General features: G+C 39.0%; 1 pseudogene; it reads right to left on the bottom strand.

The window, feature by feature from the left end:
- Positions 1–9,209: 9,209 nt before the first annotated feature.
- LOC149113567 (allatostatin-A receptor-like) lies at positions 9,210–14,400 on the bottom strand (annotated as a pseudogene).
- Between the last annotated feature and the right edge of the window lie 4,834 nt (positions 14,401–19,234).

Below are 19,234 nucleotides of genomic sequence, written 5' to 3'. Positions count from 1 at the left end.
GGTATCCCAGATAATGGAAATTATTTTTTTTTGTAGCAATCGTGGCAAAGACCGTTTTTTTTCCCCGTACAGCAAAAAGGTTCAAAGTAATTTTTGCCGTACAAGTAACATTTTTTGCAATGCAATACCTTTACAAGTTTTTCTTCTCTGTAGCAGTAAGGGCTTTCTTCTATTTCTTGATGCACTTTTTTCCATTCAATTTCTTGTGTGTTGCTTGACTGCGCTGCTGCCATGGAAGCCAGAGTGACTTGTGATATAACAAGAGGTTTCATTTCTCTAATTGGGTTGACATCATCTCTTGCAAAACAAGTTCAAAAATTCTCTTTGCTTTTTTGCGTTTGCGGATAAGTCGCTGTTTTAGCGCGATCCCGCCACATGGAATGCATAGACGGTAATCACACAAAACCCCGACCCCGCAGCCTCTACACGGCGCTGGCATTTTCATTCCTTTCTTGAGTTGATAGTTGTGCTGCCTGCAATAAACGCCGACACACCGCTTTCCGCAGCTTTCTTTCCGACCCCGCATCAACCAAGCGCATTTGTTTGTTGCGCGAAGCATCGCTTATGCTCGGACGGTATAACAGCGGGCTCGTTTGTTTCTAATTGGTGTCCCTCCGTTGTTGTAAGTAGTATATAGTGTAGTCGACAAATACTGTTTCAAAGAGGGACTCAGCATTTCCCCGTTTTGAAACCTCCTGGTTTAACCGAAGCGAGCTTGCGAGCTTCGGTATTAAAGCTGGGGGTTGCAAAACGGGGAAATACTCTTCCCTCTGCGAAACGGTATTTGTCGACTACACTATATACTACTTCTTCACAAGTGAAAATAACATGTTATCCTCACAAGTGAAAACACCGTTGCTGTGGTTACATAATAAATCGCGCTTTTCGCAGTGAAAGTTAAATGGTGTTGAAAAGTATTTGACTCGTTCGCTGCGCTCATTCGTGAAATATTTTTCAACATTCGAAGAGAAATTTCGTATCTCCGCGCGGTCATGTACTATCCTCTATTTTTGCCTCCAACATTGGTTTGAGATCAATTTGCCAAGTTTGATAGTTTAACCTTTTAGATATTAAAGTTTATTGGTTTCCAACGTGTCTTCCTGTGAGTCCATATACATCACAAAGGGGATGGAACGGCCTAATTGCAGACAACAAAGTTGAGTTTTCGAGAGAAACAAAGAGAAACCTAGCGCTCATTAAAACCTGTCAACAAGATGTCAAAAACTAACAGAAAATTCTGACGAGCCGGCAACTTTACTCGGTGATCCTCATTATGAAGTCAACTTCTTGACTGATGTTTGGAGAACAGGTGTATGATTAAAAGAAAAACAGGCCGTTAAAAATTATGAAAATTACGAAGAATAGTTATTTCATACAAAAACTGTTTACGTCGGCTTTCCCTGATAAAAATAAGACTGTTAGCAGTCAATGTTGTTTCGCAATGGAAATAGATCATGAGAGCCGAAAATCGGTCTGTTACTTGCTATTTTCCTCTGGTTCAGTGTTCAACTTAACAAACATTTAGTACCAGTTGGAAAGGTGTAGTATTTAGCCGCTTTGATCAGCAGTTAAGGGCTTCCAAAACCTAAAGTCCTGAAGGATTCAGATAGGTGTGCTGGAATCTCAGATATCAGTTAAATTTTCTAGCATTTCTCGTGAGCTATAAGTCCACATTTCATTAATTTTTGCAGTTCTCGATCTCGGTTATCAGTTTAAAAACGCTTCATTTCTCAAATGTCAGTCAAAGTTTTAGATGTATTCTCATCTCTCAATCAGAAAACCCTTTCAGAACCTCCCTTAAGAAGAAAAGGTTATACTCACTCAACATAAAGATTACTAAGAGAGTCCTCGTCCTCATTTTAAAGTTCCATATTTGGTCTTGAATTAAGCACCTCTCAGCATCGTGAAAAACGAAAGGATATATATCTGTATATATGATATCTGATATATCTGTTGTTACTTAGTCCATAGCTCTCTCCAGTATAACCGTTAGAAAAGTATGCTCGACCTCTAATGTTCGCATTAGATGGCTATGTGAATAATGGCCACAATTCTAAACTGTTTTGTAATTAACTAATGGTTTATTCTGTGGAGACAGGCTGTCATGTAATTTTTTTGTATAAACGTTTTCCAATACTGAAACGTAGTGTGACGTCACCAAAACTCACAACGAGGGGTAAACACTTTTCCCCCAATCTAATTTCTGCGTGACTCAGTGTCATTCTAATGAACAGATGCTGGAACTTGAGTAACTCAAAAATATGATAAACAAACTTAAATGTTTTGGAGGTTGATTTAAGTACTATGACTACATATTATGCTTCAGATTAGGCATAGAGGGCTTTTGAGGCAAACGTTGGTCCATAAACCTCTTCATAACGACGAGTCCAAACAGCACTGACATAGCAGCGAAGACGCAAACTAAGTAAACAGGATGTTCTAATCAACATGCAATATTGTTATTCATCTCGGCCTAGCCACAGTGTGTTTTAATCTAGAATTGAAGTCCTAGTTGCCGGTCGCTTCATGTTTTTTTTTTCTTGGCGAACGCAATGGTTGTTAATGTTTTCGGATAGCTATTATGAAAAGATGAAGATAAACGACGAATCTCGATCTTTCTGCTCTGCCCGGCTTTCTCTGACAACGACACTTAAATCAAGAATACATGTAAGAAAGAGATCCCTCGACGGATGAATTGAAAGCAACTGCATGAACTGCTGCTACCTAAGCTCTTGCTTGCCTCAAATATGCATAATTTAATGAATTAAATTTTTTCTTGTAAAACAAGTGTTATCTCGAAGTAAATAATCTGAATAAACATGAAAGCCGGTATCATATGATCTATTTTAGTAGCTTCTAGTATTTCGAAGAAATATCAAATCCAAACCATTTTACTTGCAGTATCTATTACCCCAATAAAGAGAAGCTCATTTATCATTCTTGTACTTTTGTAATTGTAGTCACAAAAAAAAAACTTCCAGGATTGAGAAGCTCGACAGACTAGAGAGCTTGTTGTTGATAACTAAACGTTTAGTGCTCAACATAGCTTTTCCCTAATGTAATCTTGCTAACCAGCATTCACTGCGCATGTCAGAACATATGTCTTCTCGACAAAAATCTCAAAGAGTAGGAAAAACTAGGTATCGACATATTGTTATCAACGAAAATCAGTTTTCTTTATGAAAAGAAGTTCATCTTAGCTGTGAACAAGTTGTTCTTATTTATGTTCTTTATCGATAACTTGTTTCATACACAACCTGTATGTAGTTGGTCCACAACGGCTTTCCAGCCTGTAGAGGCCCGACTAAGCTTACGTTGAAAGACTAAACATTACATTGTATGATATTGTAACACCTTAATACCCTAATACCCTGATGGCTTAATACGCTAATGCCCTAAAACCGTAATACCCTAATACCGTAATACCCTTATACCCTAATACTCCTATACCTTAATACCCTAATACCCTTATACCGTAATACTCTAATACCCTTATACCCTTATACCCTAATATCCTAATACCCTAATACCCTGATGCACTAATACCTTATCCCCTGATACCTTAATACCCTAATACCCTAATACCCTAATACCCTACTATTCTAATGTCCTAATACCCCAATATCCTAATACCCTAATACACTAATACCCTAATGCCCTAATACCCTAATACCCTAATACCCTAATACACTAATACCCTAATGTAGTGTATTGAGCCAGCGGTTGACATTATGAGCATGCGCACTTATGCGCACTCTGTTCCATGTGCTTCGATCGAAATAAACCAAATACATGACAGTGGCGACGAGGATGAAGTCGTAGGAAAACGTCGAAAATATGACTGCTATCGGGAAGATAGAGAGTTTTAATGAGACACAAGAGAAATGGGAAACTTATGCGGAACGTGTAGAACAGTTTTTCTTAGCAAACAACATCGATGAGAACCGCCAAGTGCCAACCTTGTTAAGCTTGATCGGCAACAAAACGTACACATTGTTGAGGGACCTTCTTTCACCGGATAAACCAGCCACGAAGAGCTTCCAAGAGATCGTCACGACCCTTCAGCAACACTTAAGTCCTAAACCATTGGAAATAGCAGAACGCTTTCGTTTTTACAAACGAAATCAGCGAGAAGGAGAAACCGTGTTGGCCTACGTAGCAGAACTGAAGAAACTAGCGACTCACTGCAATTTTGGCGCGAACCTTAACGAAGCTTTACGGGATAAATTGGTCTGTGGCCTTCAAAATATGCAGATACAAAGGCGTTTGCTTTCAGAAGCAAAACTGAAATATTCCAAGGCTTTGGAGATGGAAACTGCCGTACGTGATGCTTCGGAATTGCACAGTGAGCTGCACGCAGAACCTCGAGTTGACAAGATCTCAGATAACAGCAAACCACCGCCACCGCCACCGCCACCGCCACCGCCACCGCCACCGCCACCGCCACCGCCACCGCCACCGCCACCGCCACCGCCACCGCCACCGCCACCGCCACCGCCACCGCCACCGCCACCGCCACCGCCACCGCCACCGCCACCGCCACCGCCACCGCCACCGCCGCCGCCGCCGCCGCCGCCGAACCTCACGCCTAAGGGTTGCTATCGATGCGGAGGAGACTCGCACGCATCACACAATTGCAGATTCAAGGACCAGACATGTTATCATTGTGGGAAGGTGGGCCATATTTCCAGAGTTTGTAACTCGAGACGACAAGGTAAGCCAAAGCAACCACTCAAAACACCACAAAACACTCAAGTCCATACTGTTCAGTACAGTGAAAGTGATGAATTTGAAGATGTGTTAGGAAGCATGAGGATACACAATGTGAGGAAACCGAGCAGTAATGTAATCTGGGTAGATCTGAAAGTAGAAGGGAAACCGTTGAAAATGGAACTGGACACAGGCTCGGCTGTGTCGATCATTCCACATGATTTGTACGAGGAGAAATTTAACGACAAACCCTTGCATAAAACTGAACTAATGTTGAAAACCTACACGGAGGAAAGCATTGTTCCACTGGGAGTGCTTAAGGCAAATGTTGAGTACAAAAGTCAGCAACCTTTACTATTGGATCTGTATGTGGTTAAGAATAAGGGCCCTGTGTTGATGGGAAGGGATTGGCTCTACAAGATACGCCTGGATTGGTATGCTATTAAATCACTGAAAGCTTCACAAACCCCACCAATTGCTAACGAACGTCTGCAGACCACGCTAGACAAATACTCTGATGTTTTTGAAGATAAACTGGGAACATTCAAATCAGCTAAGGCAAGGCTAACCCTCAAAGAAGATAGCCAAGCTCATTTCTGCAAAGCTCGTGCTGTACCTTACACCTTGAGGCCCAAGGTTGAAGAAGAACTGAGAAGACTTCAGAACGAAGGTATTCTCACGAAAGTTGAGTGGAGCGACTGGGCAACGCCCATTGTACCTGTCCCAAAGAAAGATGGGTTTGTCAGAATTTGTGGTGATTACAAAGGCACAGTGAACCCAGAACTACAAGCTGAGCGGTATCCTTTACCCCGCATTGAAGATATCTTTGCAAAGCTTAGTGGTGGGCAGAAATTCTCAAAGATTGACCTTCGTCAGGCATACCACCAACTAGAGATGGAAGAAGATTCCAAGAAATACCTCACCATCAACACACACATGGGCCTGTTTCAGTACAACAGACTGGTGTTTGGCATCACATCAGCACCTGCAATCTGGCAGCGCACCATTGATCAAGTGCTGGAAGGAACATCTGGCACAAGCTGTATCCTTGATGATATGATCATTACTGGCAAGGATGATGCAGAACACCTGGCTAACTTAGAAGAAGTTCTACGACGGCTTCAGCTTCATGGATTGAGAGCAAACAAGGTAAAATGTGAGTTTTTCAAGGAGAAGATAACTTATTGTGGACATGACATCGACAAAGATGGCCTACACAAGTCAGCAGAGAAAGTAGAAGCAGTATTGAATGCGCCACGTCCAAACGATGTAGTTGAAGTGAGATCTTTTCTCGGGCTAATCAATTACTATCACAGGTTCTTGCCTAACCTATCGACAGTAGGGCATCCCCTGACACAACTTTTGGAGAAGAATCATCAGTGGAAATGGACAGAACAGTGCGAGATAGCATTCCACAAAGTGAAAGAAATGATCACGTCAGAGCAAGTTTTAACGCATTATGATCCCAGCCTACCACTAAGGCTTGCTTGTGATGCATCCCCTGTCGGTATTGGAGCGGTGCTATCTCACGTGATGCACGATGGTACCGAGCGACCGATAGCTTTTGCTTCAAGAACACTCACCAAAACTGAGCAAAAGTATGCACAGATTGACAAAGAAGCCTTGTCAATAATCTGGGGGGTAAAGAAGTTCCATATGTATTTGTTTGGCCGCTCTTTCACATTGTACACAGATCATCAGCCCTTAACGTCAATCTTTCATCCGCGGAAAAGCATCCCTGTGGTCACTGCAGCTCGACTGCAACGTTATGCCTTGTTCCTGGCGGGCTATGATTACACCATTGAATACAAGAACACGAAAGTTCACAGTAATGCCGATGGTCTTTCCCGCCTTCCACTCGTAAAGGAATCCAGAGATGAAGAAGTTGTCGACCCTGTGGGTGTATTTAATTTGATGCAGTTTGATCCACTGCCAGTCACAGTGGATAACGTTAGACGAGAAACACAGAGAGATCCTGTTTTGGCTCAAGTGTATGAGATGACCAGCAAAGGTTGGCCACACAACACTGCTCCTGCACTCAAACCCTATTTTATTCGCAAAGATGAGATCACAATACAATCAGGCTGTCTGATGTGGGGAATAAGAGTCGTAGTACCTCCAAAGTTGCGCCCTCAAGTTCTCGAGGAACTGCATCAGGGACATATGGGGGTCGTGAAGATGAAGGCCCTCGCCCGAAGTTACATCTGGTGGCCTGGAATCGACAAGGAAATTGAACTGACGGTTAAGTCCTGCTCAGGTTGCCAACTAACACAGAGAGAGCCCAGTACAGTACCGGTACACGCATGGGAGTGGCCTTCGTCCCCCTGGCAACGAATTCACCTTGATTTTGCAGGTCCGTTCCTCAACAGCATGTTCTTGGTGGTAGTGGATGCACATTCAAGATGGCTAGAGATAGAGAGAATGACTAGTACAACCTCAGAGAAGACCATTGAAGTCCTTCAGAAATTATTTGCCAGATATGGAATACCAGCCCAGTTGGTAAGCGATAACGGGTCGCAATTTACATCAGAAGAGTTTCAGCAATTCCTTCAGAGAAACGGAATCAAACACATCACGTCAGCACCTTACCACCCTGCTACCAACGGGCTGGCGGAACGCGGTGTGGGGAGCTTCAAAAGTGCGATGAAGAGCGAAACTGAAGTGAAATCCTTGAATCTTAAGTTGGCAAGATTTTTGCTGGCTTATCGGAACACTCCCCACTCAACCACTGGAGAGCCACCATCCCAGTTGTTCTTGGGAAGAAGATTACGCACTCGACTGGACCTTTTAAAACCAGATCTCAGCGTCCAGATAAACAACCGTCAGATAGACCAGTCTGTCGCCACGGGTGGTTCTGTAACGCGGCATTTTTCCATTGGCCAGAGAGTAATAGCACGAAATTACAATGGAAAATCAAAGTGGGTACCAGGTATTGTGCGTGCACAACTAGGACCCCTGTCTTATGAAGTGGAGATTGGGCCTAACTTAGTTTGGCGTCGACACACAGACCAAATCAAAGATTCCAATGTTCCTGTTGCAGACAACCGTACGCCAGTTATCCAGCCGTTGCCGTTCCCGCCCACAGTCGAATGCCATGGTGACCAAGTAGCTGAGCCGCCTGAGCAGACAGAAGCCGTCCCACGGGAAACGTGTTTTCAGCCATCCAATCCAGCGGCTAAAGCTTCAGTTAGCAGCCCGCCGAGCCAGATTGAACATGTTCCTGTTAGAAGATACCCTACCAGAGAGAGGAAGCCCCCAGCCCGACTGGACCTTTGAACATTGAACTGTCCATTTCTAGGGCTCTGCATGTTGTGTTGAACTTTTGGGGTACGAGACTGGCTTAAGGGGGAGGAGTTGTAGTGTATTGAGCCAGCGGTTGACATTATGAGCATGCGCACTTATGCGCACTCTGTTCCATGTGCTTCGATAGAAATAAACCAAATACATGACACCTAATACCCTATTGCCCTAATACCCTGATACCCTAATACCCTAATACCCTAATACACTAACTTACATTTTGTTAGGGTACCTTATAATAAAATATCACAGTAAAGTAATCATACGATTGGTCAATAGATGACTACATTAAGTGTAATAATGTAATTAAATTGAAACAATAATAAGACTTAATTAATCCTCTTGATAGACAAAATGTGTTAAAAAGTAATTATTAAACTACGTTGCTTTGTTGCTCTAATTACTTGTACGATTTGAATAAAACAAAATTTTTTCTCGTAATACTAAATAGCTGATTTCAAGCAGACAGATTGCGATAAAAGCCAGCTATATTGGTTATGAAATTTATGTAGACACTTTTTTTTAATGATAAACAGCATAACCACTAAGTTTAATACATGATGTTTCATTACATTTAGGTAATGAACCTAAATTTACATAACAAAACACTTCTACAAACTTGGTACCTTACTCAACTGTTTCACTAACAGAACATAACTTACAATATGTTTTTACATACCATACCCTATTACCACTACATTATTTAAAAGGAATTTATTTGCCAGCAAATAAAAAAATTATGACTCCTACCCACTAGAGACAAGTTGTTGATTATAATTTATTTAGCAAAATAGACCTTAGGGGTCTGGTGGCAGTTGAACATCAAAGGGCATGACAGGTATAAGAAAAAAATATTGAGCAATAGTCAGAAGACTATCCTGTGACCGAAATTACAATAGCAGCGTAGGTTAAGCTCGCCTCTTGGCAAAAAACTGAAACACAGAAACACAAAGCAAAGGAGACATAAATAACCCATAAAACTGTAAAACAACTGAAGTAAAATGAAAATAGTGCAGAAAACATAGTAATCATAAGTATTACTAGCAAGAAATATAATGGTGGAAAAAGACTGACAGTTATTAAAACCACATTTGGATCAATCAATGAAAATAATTAGAGATTAAATATAAGTGGTAATAACTGGCAAAAAAATAATAATAACGCCTTTTTCTACACAAGACATTCTTGTATTAGTCAGCATTGTTATATGTCTTCCCGGGTACTGTACTCGTGGGGTTGAGAGAATTCTCGAAAGTTATGCAAACCATCGACTGCGTCTCAGGTTTACGTAAGTGTCTCTCCCTCGCGTTTAGATGAGGCTATGTATACATGGTAAGAGAACTCTATCGCTTAAATCTAACATGATAATAAGTCAAGTCGATGTTATTATTATAAGAGCAAGTCGATTAAGACAATGCTTCCCTGAAGTTATAGTTTGCTTTATGTGACGGATTCAATCGTGGCTTTGTCGCGAATTTTGGTTTCGCCATCGTCACCGGGTATTCCGGTCATTGAGATATTTCCGTTGCTTTCTTATTGGTGTTTCTCTGGTTTTGCTTGGGAGCCTTCGAGTGCAAATGCCGAGTAGTTCACATCCTTTGACCGTTCCGGCTGATGCTCCATCTTACTACATCTTCCAACGTGGCGACGTCTGGTCCCTCTTTCCTTTCCTGTAATGTCTGTCTCTTGTGGCGCGACTTCCACTTTCTTCCAGAAACAGAGAATTCTTGCGAATTTTTTCCTGTAATTACGGTTGGTAGCTCCGTAGATCCAAGGATTTACACAAGAATTGAACATGGCTAAAACAACTGTGGCGTGATGGAGAGGTGTATCCAGTTGCGTGATGTTGAACTTTGACAGCACATAAACAAACTGGTTTGGAATCCAGCACAGTGCCAGGAACAAACCTGTTATAGCGCACATGCGCAAAAGGCTTTTAAAAGATTTCGTGTTGTTGCTCCTGGCCAGACGATCACGTGACCTCCGCATTTCTCGATGCAAGTGAAAAAAGGTAATCATGGAAATAAACAGTGGAATGAAAAAGGTAAATGCCACGTAAACGACAGTGAAAATCTGAGAGGAGAACCTGTTTTCAATCAGCGTGATCCAAACACAAGAGGGAGTTCCGTTTTCGATGACAAGTTTCTTCTCGATTAACGCTTGCCAGTTGAGTGCACAACAAACCATGGAGACGCTTGTAATGTACATAATGACTCTCCGCCGCTTGAATGTAGCTTTATACTTGACGGGTCTAGTTATTGCATACCAGCGGTCTATTGCCAATAGCATGACAATGGCAACAGAGATCTTGCCGAAGGTGAAGACGAAGTACTGGGAACTAAGTATATGGCAGAAAACATCTCCTGCCAAGTTTCCCGGGACGGGAAAGTTTTCGTCTCCTATGACAAAGGCAGGAGTAATTGCCAGTATAACTCCTGCGAAGATAACAACAACAACAAAATACAATTGGCCATTTCCGAGTTACCTTGGGTCTGTGATTCAAAAGGAGTCCTCGTGCTAAAATTTTCATTTGAAAATGAGTTTGATCTGCATGGAAATGAACCTGTGTGCGAAACACATTTTCATATAAATGATTTCACACGAAGACTCGTCTTGACACAAAGCCAAAAGGAACTCGGAAATGGCCTATTGTCTACCATCACTTTTCATTTAACCGTGTATCGTTGAAACGTTGTGGTAAAAACTGCTCGTCCTTGCTTTCAATTCAACATTCAGTGGCTAAATTAACAGTTGAACATGCTATTGAGCTATATGTTTTGTAATCCTGTGCCCTGTGAAGAAGGTAATGGCAAACTAGTTCGTTCTGTTCTCGTTTGAAGATGTACACAGTATGATGACAAAGACAAAATCGAAAGCGTTGCCGGAACGTTTTGGTTGAAACGACTAGTATTCTAGTCGCTTATGTGTGTGGACGTTACACTGTTACTTTGTTTTCGGTTACCTGTAGTTGTTTCCATTGTTTAACTTGTACCTTTTGTAATTTTGTTGTAAATTATCACTACTAATAAGTAAGGTTTTCAATAAACAATTAAGAATAAAAAGCAACGATATTAAAGAATGACGTTTCGACGGCTCCATGCCATCGTTCTCAAATTCAAATAAGATAAGTTATGTGAGTTCGTTATATAGTGAATGTACGTGTGAAGGTCTCAGTGCATATGATTAAGAGATAAAAAAAAAATCGATGAATAAAAATAAAAATACCAAGCGTGGTGCGCTTGAAGTGTCAAATAAAAAGTTTTGCTTTAATGGAGTCAGATCGGGTGTTAAGTGTTGGTGTTTTGTTTTTGATGAAGAGCATTTCATAAATTAAACAATCCAGTTTCCGACGGCATTTCTTGAGGATTGTAAATTGGTCACGGAGATCTTTGTTCCTCAGATTGTGTACGTCCCGCAGGTGCTTACCAATGACAGAATGCTTAATATGCTCATTAATGCGCTGAAATAAGTGTCGGCATGTATAGCCCACATAATCTGCGTCACACAGATCACATTTGTATTCATAAACAACGCATTGTTCGTTAACAAGAGGTGGTTTGGGTTCCGTCACTTTGATTTCTTCAGCAAATTTCTTGCTCGTAAACACTGGGCGCAAGTCACTGTTAATTTTCTTCGCAAGATCGGAGAGCTGTCTTCGTACTAAGTCGGCTGATCGCTGATTCACTATATAACGAACTCACATAACGTATCTTATTTCAATTTGAGAATGATGGCATGGAGTCGTCGAAACGTCGTTCTATAATATCGCTGCTTCTTATTCTTAATTATCATTACTTTTTTTCTTTCTTTCCTTTTTAAGATAAACTCTTGACCCCGCTTCGATTAGTCTTGGAACTAGCTGAGGGGACAAGCAGTTCTTGTGACTCCATATAAGAAGATAAAATTCAATTCAATTCAACTTCAAGTTCAACTTCAATGAACAAAAGTTGTTTGAAACAAACAAACATGGTTCAATTAATATTATTTAACTCTGATACAATATCCGATGCTTGTAACTTAAACGAACATAATTTTGTAGTCCTGAGAAAAAACACTGCCACGAGTGTTGATCTTTTGCGGTGCGCAGCGATTCTAAAAATAGCATGTGTAATATGCACATGCTAATAGATGCATGTCTTAAAGAAATATTATGAAACTATAATCGTACATCATGAAAACATTGCTTATTTGTACTGACCGATAGATGGCAGTTTAATCTACGTTAATCGTACTGAAGTTGATTGAGTTGCGATGTCACTTATGTGCTAGGGGAGAAAAGGGTTTCTGTCACGCTTAGTATTTAATAATTACACATATGTCTTTGCTACTGAGTAACACATTGCATAAAGCCCTACAGCATAACATTGTTTACAAGAGCAGTTGTGTTCTTCTCTCACACTGTTCATTGCAGTTATTTTATATGTATTAATCTGCACTCCTCTGAGTTCTTAATTGCCACCGAGTGAGTGTGTAGTCTGGAAATACTTTACTATACTGATATCCCTCAATTACTGAATCACAATGATGTAGACTACTGGTGTAGTTTTCACTATAACTAAGCTGGTATTTTTCTCAGACATAGCAATTTGCACAAGGTCATTACAGCTATGTATTAGTTTTATCTAATTATAAATCAACGCACTTAAACTCATAGCAACACATTGCTTTCCAGCATTTTCACCAAAGTACATGATATCAGCTTGACTATATGGTGCCTTGATTGTTAGAGTAGGATCAATACTATGTATAGTCCTGAGGCCCGGGATTTGTTTCAATGTCATTACACAGGTTCAATGACCTCTGTGGCTCGCATTCTTGTACACACTAGATGACATATTACAGCTATACAAAGAGGTATATTTGCCCACAGACCCTCTACAGTCAAATCGTCGATTTTCGTTGCAGTGTCGACCGTGTAATATGCCATTTCTTCCTCATCTTTTTTACAAACTTGATACTGTCATTATCAATCCTTGTTTTAAGTCTGCATTTGATGTAGCGATACATTGTTGACGACACAAGAATGTTTTTAAGAATTCGCATACACATGTCTAATTTTTGTGCTTTTACGTGAGACCTTTCTAGTTTTCCTTTTACAGGTATTCTTCTGCTGCGCACATGGTACTCACGATTGTTAATATTACAATTAACACCCATCGCATAACGAGACCTGATTTGTTCTGCATATTTTATTTCCTTTTCAACATCATTTTGTTGTACACACAACTCTGATTCGTCACACATTTGTTGTATACATGCTTTGTCCAATATATCACATTCATTTGACACCAGGTTATTTGATACCCCACAAGCATTCCTGCACAACATGCGAATATAATATAAACAAGAGCGACAAAACTAATGGCACAAAGAGAAAAAATAACAGCTGACAATGCACTCTGTTTGAGCAAAAACTAGAAATGTAATAATCATGATAGAGGTCACGTAAATATGACAATAACGTTTCTCTTCACTCTGATGTAAGCCACTTATGCAGTCCAACATAGAATCTTTGTTGTTGTTTTCTAGAGTTTGTTACCGAGGCAGCTTGTCTTTATGAGTACCTAAAACTTTCGTAAATGTTCTTCTGTCGTCTGTAGTAACAGTCTCTGCCTATTTTTTGTTCATTGATAACTCATTTGATTTCTAGTTTTATTCTAGTAAGACCTTCGCCAAATCATTTTATTCTTTTGCATTTTTGAGTCCGCGGAACGACCCGTTTCGAAATAAACGCTCATTAACTACGCCATCTTTTAGAGTGGATCTACCGCGAACGGTGTCTGGGTCTGTATGTTTGAACGTAGAAAAGATGACACCATTTGTTAACATATTCGACGTATCTTTTTCTTTCGGCATTGACTTTGACATCGTGCAAAGAAGGTTAAGCCTTTATTACATTTCTGCGGTATTGCCCATTGCACATGACTGCTCTTTGACAGGAGTCGGCTTTTACCCGACTAATAAGATATATGTGTTCACTTCCGTGGACTGAGCTGCTGTTCCAGTGTTTGTGATAACCGATTTAAGTTATAATAAATTTGCTTCTGTAATAACTTGTCTCTTGCCAGATTTCTTCATTGTAATAGATCTCTGCTTGTGATTTTGGTTTTAAACTGGGCTTATATCACCTATATTTATTTCTTTAGGTAAGTTTTGTTTTTGTCACATGCATCTTACCTGTGAACATATCAATAAAGGCGAGGGAGAGAATCATCAAGTTATACGAGTTCTTCAATATTCTGCGACATCGGAGAATAACCGCACAAACCAATCCATTGCCTAAAACCGCCAGCAAGGCGATAACTCCAAATGTTACCCTTAGAGCTGTTCGTGAGTAGTCAACAAAGGTTTTATTTCCTGCGGAGTCTGTGGTGTTCATGCCTTCTAGGTGCTGGACTAGAAAACAAATGTTGTCTTACTAAGAGAATAAATACACAAATGTAGACCTTTGATGTCATGAGACTGACAATTCATTCTTAGACTTTTAAATTGTTATTCTAAGTTTAATCAGTTTTAGAGCCACTTAGTTTCTTTGTTTTCTTCGGCTTTTCCCTCAATCTAGTAAGCCACTTAGGGTTATTTTACATAACTAAGAAAACCTAAGACAAAATGTTGTAAATGAGTCATGTAGAATTCAAATTAGCAGTTGCTCGCTTAGCTTTGGCTTTTGGTTTGATATATTTTCCAACAAAAATTAAAAAAAGTGTTAGGAAGGTGACTACCGAAAGTTAAAAGTTGCAAAGATATTATACAATATGAAAACATGATTGATCATCGCAGTTATATACACAACTTAACCAGCTGTGAAATTAAAGCCCGCAATTCAAATATTTGATATTTCATATGTTCACTTGTATTTCCACCATCTACGGACTTATTGCGAACTCACAACATGACCAGCTTCCAGTTGGCTTGATAGCTCAGTTGGTAGAACACTGCACCTGTATCGTAAAGGTCGTGGTTTCGAATCCCGTTCAAGCCTGTTTTTTAGGCTTTAATTTCACAGTTGCTTAAGTTGTGTACATAACGGCGATGATCAATCATGTCTTCATATCTTTATCTTCCGTTCAAATATATGATATTTTATATATTCACTTGTATCTTCACCATCCACGGGCATATTACGAAGTCACAACGTGACCAGCTCCCAGTCGGCTTGATAGCTCAGTTGGTAGAGCACTGCACCGGTATCGCATAGGTCATGGGTCCGAATCCTATTCAAGCCTGAATTTTTTTTCAGGCTTTAATTTCACAGTTGCTTAAGCTGTGTATATAACCGCGATGATCAATCATTTCTTCATATCTTTATCCCCAGTTCAAATATATGATATTTCATATATTCACTTGTATATTACACAATGTTACTGAACAAACTGAAAGAAAAGCGAATCTTACCTACCAAAGTGAGAATCCCTCCTCACTTAGGCTGTGTATGGACTTGTCCCTTTACCGGTGCATGGCTCTTACTGAGATATTTTAGACCAAAGCAGTAATGTATTGTAATCGTTTGAAAATTTATCAATGATTGAAACTTGTTTGATTGGAGATTAATTGATGTATTTTGTTTCGCTATGGGACTGCGGTTCACAGGCGACATTTTTTGTCTTGTTTTTCTTTGAATCATGATATATTGATTTTTAAAGTCACAAATGAAACCTTGTTCTTAAGACCTATTTTCAAGAAAATAATTGCGTTAGGTGCAAGCTGCTTAATTAACGTTTAAATAAACCACTACAAAAGGAAATGTCAAATTGGGTGAATTTGAGCTAATGACTAACCTTTTCAAACAAAAAAATACCTATGTTAGCAAAGAGCTGTAATTATAAGTTAACCAAAGGGCCTTGATAGCACAAGTGTTGTAAATATTTTTAAAAACACAACAACGCTTTTTAGTTTTCGGAGCATGTTTCGATGTTTCAAACATCATCATCAGCCATAATGAATATATAAGGTTACAGAAAGATCGTTATTATATATGTAACAGCCTATACAATGAGCCTTTATAAATTTAAATTAACGTAAAATGCAAACTTATTTAAACTAACCAAAAAAAATTTTGAAAAGAACAATAGTGAAAAACCACTAAGCTGAAATAGATACATTTAAAAGTGTAACGATAAATTGACATGCTCAACTTGTTTGTTGAGTTCTGGATTTAACCGTTCAATATGAAAACTCTCCTTGATTTTAAGTTGTGAGAAAGTCTTAGCAAAATCAATAATTTTAAAACTGGAGGCATCACAGTTGTCTCGACAATGCTTAGAACAATTGAGATGTTTAAAAACATGGGAATTTTTGTCCCGAAAAAGATGTTCATTAACACGTGTGTGAAAATGCCTATTGGTTTCACCAATATAACGAGCTCCACAGCTCGCACATGTAAACTGGTACACAACACGTGATTTAAGAGACTCGGGAATAAAATCTCTAGGACTAAACATACTGCTAAGTTTGAAAGGAGAGAATATAACTTTTACATTTAAATCTTTGCAATACTTATTAATAATAGATGAAATTTTCTTACCTGTGTAGGTAGAATAAAAACCAATATATGGTAGTTTATAAAAATGGCATTTGGATGTGTCAGATGTTGCAGTATCTACATCCTGTTTTATTGGTTAGTTTAAATAAGTTTTCATTTTACATTAATTCAAATTTATAAAGGCTCATTGTATAGGTTGTTACATATATAATAACGATCTTTCTGTAACCTTATATATTCATTATGGCTGATGATGATGTTTGAAACATCGAAACATGTTCCCAAAACCAAAAAGCGTTGTTGTGTTTTTGAAAATAATTATAAGTTAGATATAACGAAAACTTTACCTATGCATGTATTTGTCAGTTATTTTGAGAATTCTACGCAGTAATGCAAATGTTTTTGTTAGTTGGGCGGCGACCCCAAGTGAAAATGCGGGCCGTGTTTTTTCTCTCAGTGAGTTATTTCAGTGAACTTTTCTAAACCATGCTACGTTGACTTGGCATTGATTTTGAGAAATAAGTTGATCAAATTGTCTCTTTGCTCAGATCCTCTCTGTGTAAAGGAGAGAACGATCGACCGTATTTGACCACATTGCGACGAGCAGCAGAGTATTTTTGACGAAACTCGAGGTGTTTGAAAATATGGTCTTAAGTGTTTTATATATCTTCCAAATCGAAACTAAAACTAAGGAGAAAACGGAGAAATGATATCGTAAAAATTTATGCTGATTAAGATCAGACGTCCAAACACTGTCGCCGTCATGATTTCCTTTGTTTAAACCTGATGAATTATTAATGAGTTTGAGAAGTTAATTTTCCGTAAACGGTTCAAAATATCAAATCCAGTCAGACGATAGAATAAAAAAGATTTCCACGCAATGTTCAGTGATAATGATAAACATAATGTCTTTAACTTTTTTCTTTGGGTATTTCTGAAACAAAGCTATGAAGAAGTGAATTTATTTTTGCCCGGGGGAAAAGTAACCTTGGTCACCTTGGCAACTACCAAATAATTCATGACGATCTTTCAGCTCACGGTCAAGCATAGGTCAAAAAGAACATTTCTGCGGACAACATTAGAAAAGGAATAATCTTCTACAAAATATTTGGAAATAAACTTTGTTCAGAAATAAGAAAGAATATAGCGAGAAAAACGAAGCGAAAGAGCTGTAAAGCTGTTGAAAATTAATTGCAACGCATTTTCCTTTAGTCTGAATAAACATTGGTACATTAACAGCAACTTTCAAACAACTGAGAAAAGTGGTTAGATTTACATACAAGACAAACATAAAAGCTAAACGACTGAAGTTAAGCATGTAATTGCACTGTGTGCTGCCTTGGTAAAGTTTACATTTGTCTGTATGATCGTAGCTAAACAAAACTGGTTTTTCTTTTAGTCAACTTGCTGTCAATGCAGAACCCAAACACACCTTACCGAAAGATATCAATGAGCAGAAAGATACTTTATTGGCTGCAGAGAGGAAATTAACAAAACCACTTAATCCAAACCTCAGTTTTAATCATTTAAACCTTTTATGCTTGACGAAAAGAACAGGATATCACGTCTTTTATCCACATCCGACGTACTTAAATGACTTCAAAATTAAATATGTAAAAACTGTAGACCGCGGTAGGTCAAATTATATTGCTCCCTTTGAGCCTCATCAGTCGTCCGCCAAAAAGAAAAATGTTTGGTGACAGCAGCATTAAATATTCGTGTAAAACAAGCACTCGTGAAGCAATACACTGGAGATATTTGTTTGAAAGTACAAGTAGTGGAAAGTAAAAGTAACGAACCTTACTATCGAGAATATTTTTCTCATTTGTAAACTTCTCGTTTCTTTTTTGTGTTTCTAAGATGGCACACGGTGGAGAAAATCTTATTTCCTATATAAACACCGGTGAACTACCAGGTGGGCTTTCGCACGAAAACAAGATATCTTCACAAGTGAAGATAACATGTTAACGTCACAAGTGAAAACACCGTTGCTGTGGTTACATAATAAATCGCGCTTTTCTTTGCCTCCAACTTTAGTTTGAGATCAATTTGCCAAGTTTGATAGTTTAACCTTTTACATATAAAAGTTTATCGGTTTCCAAAGTGTCCTCCTTTGAGACCTTATGTACTTCACAAAGGAGATTGAGCGGCCTAATTGCAGACAACAAAGTTGAGTTTTCGAGAGAAACAAAGAGAAACCTAGCGCTCATAAAACCCTGTCAAAAAGATGTCAAAAACTAACAGAAAATTCTGACGAGCCGGCAACAGTACTCGGTGATCCTTATTATGAAGTCAACTTCTTGACTGATGTTTCGAGAACAGGTGTATGATTAGAAGAAAAACAGCTCGTTAAAAATTATGAAAATTATGAAGAATAATTATGTCATACAAAAACTGTTTAAGTCGGCTTTCCCTGATAAAAATAAGACTGTTAGCAGTCAATGTTGTTTCGCTATGGAAATAGATCATGAGAGCCGAAAATCGGTCTGTTACTTGCTATTTTCCTCTGGGTCAGTGTTCAACTTAACAAACATTTAGTACCAATTGGAAAGGTATAGTATTTAGCCGCTTTGATCAGCAGTTAAGGGCTTCCAAAACCTAAAGTCCTAAGGGATTTAGATAGGTGTGCTGGAATCTCAGATATCTGTTAAATTTTCTACCATTTCTCGTGAGCTATAAGTCCACATTTCGGCCCATTTCTCAGCTGTTAGTAATTAATTTTTGCATTTCTCGATCTCGGTT

Source organism: Orbicella faveolata, unplaced genomic scaffold (genome assembly GCF_042242905.1).
Source record: "Orbicella faveolata isolate gen_17 unplaced genomic scaffold, um_ofav_v1 contig_14, whole genome shotgun sequence".
Lineage (NCBI taxonomy): Eukaryota > Metazoa > Cnidaria > Anthozoa > Scleractinia > Merulinidae > Orbicella > Orbicella faveolata.
This window is presented reverse-complemented; position numbering and strand designations above follow the sequence as displayed.